The sequence below is a fragment of the Austrofundulus limnaeus genome, unplaced genomic scaffold (genome assembly GCF_001266775.1).
Source record: "Austrofundulus limnaeus strain Quisiro unplaced genomic scaffold, Austrofundulus_limnaeus-1.0 Scaffold2929, whole genome shotgun sequence".
Taxonomy (NCBI): domain Eukaryota; kingdom Metazoa; phylum Chordata; class Actinopteri; order Cyprinodontiformes; family Rivulidae; genus Austrofundulus; species Austrofundulus limnaeus.
This window is the reverse complement of record NW_013955331.1, coordinates 5,100-6,041: the sequence shown is the minus strand read 5'-3', so window position 1 is coordinate 6,041 and position 942 is coordinate 5,100.

The window sequence follows — 942 nt, the reverse complement described above, 5'->3', positions numbered from 1 at the left end:
CAAGATGTCTGCCGAACTGCTGCAGCTTCACCGAACAGAACCTTTAATCTGTAGTCTGGATTAATCTGCATGTAAATCTGTAGTTTGGATTAGTCTGCAGGTAAATCTGTAGTTTAGGTTAATCTGTAGTTTAATCCGTGCTTTAGTTCAGGAAGTGCTGTGCGCCTGTTGACGCAAACAGAACTGCGTCATGTTTACAAACAGGACGCTCCGTCTATTGTTTTTATAGTCAGTCAGATTTGATTCTGTTTTACGGNACAGATTAATAATCTGCACAGTTTGAAACCAAGATGTCTGCCGAACTGCTGCAGCTTCACCGAACAGAACCTTTAATCTGTAGTCTGGATTAATCTGCAGGTAAATCTGTAGTCTGGATTAATCTGCAGGTAAATCTAGTTTAGGTTAATCTGTAGTTTAATCCGTGCTTTAGTTCAGGAAGTGCTGTGCGCCTGGTGACGCAAACAGAACTGCGTCATGTTTACAAACNAAGACAGAGCTATATGAAAATACAACGGTGGACAAGCGAGTGCAGTGAAGATAAAAATGAGAAATAAAGCATTTAAAATACTCAGTAACCCAGTTTATCGCAGCTATAAACAAGATGTCCGCTGAGCTGCGAGCATTTAAAACAACTTGTAGAAACACTTTAACCTGTAGTTTATTCTCTGGTTTAATCCGTAGTTCAATCTGTTTTTTTAAATCTGTAGTTTAATCTGCTGTTTACTTTAGGAACCAGACTGACAGAAATGTGCGCCAAATATTTTAATGTTGATGCAAACAAAACTGAAACTGCATCATGTTTAAAAATAATCAACTGAAGTTCAGTTGTTTTTATATTCAGTCAGTTTAACATACATACTCTTTTTAAATTCATTCTTGTCTTTATAGTTTTAATGCCTCAGTCTTTGTTTACATCTGTTAACCTTGAGGTGTGTGTGTGTG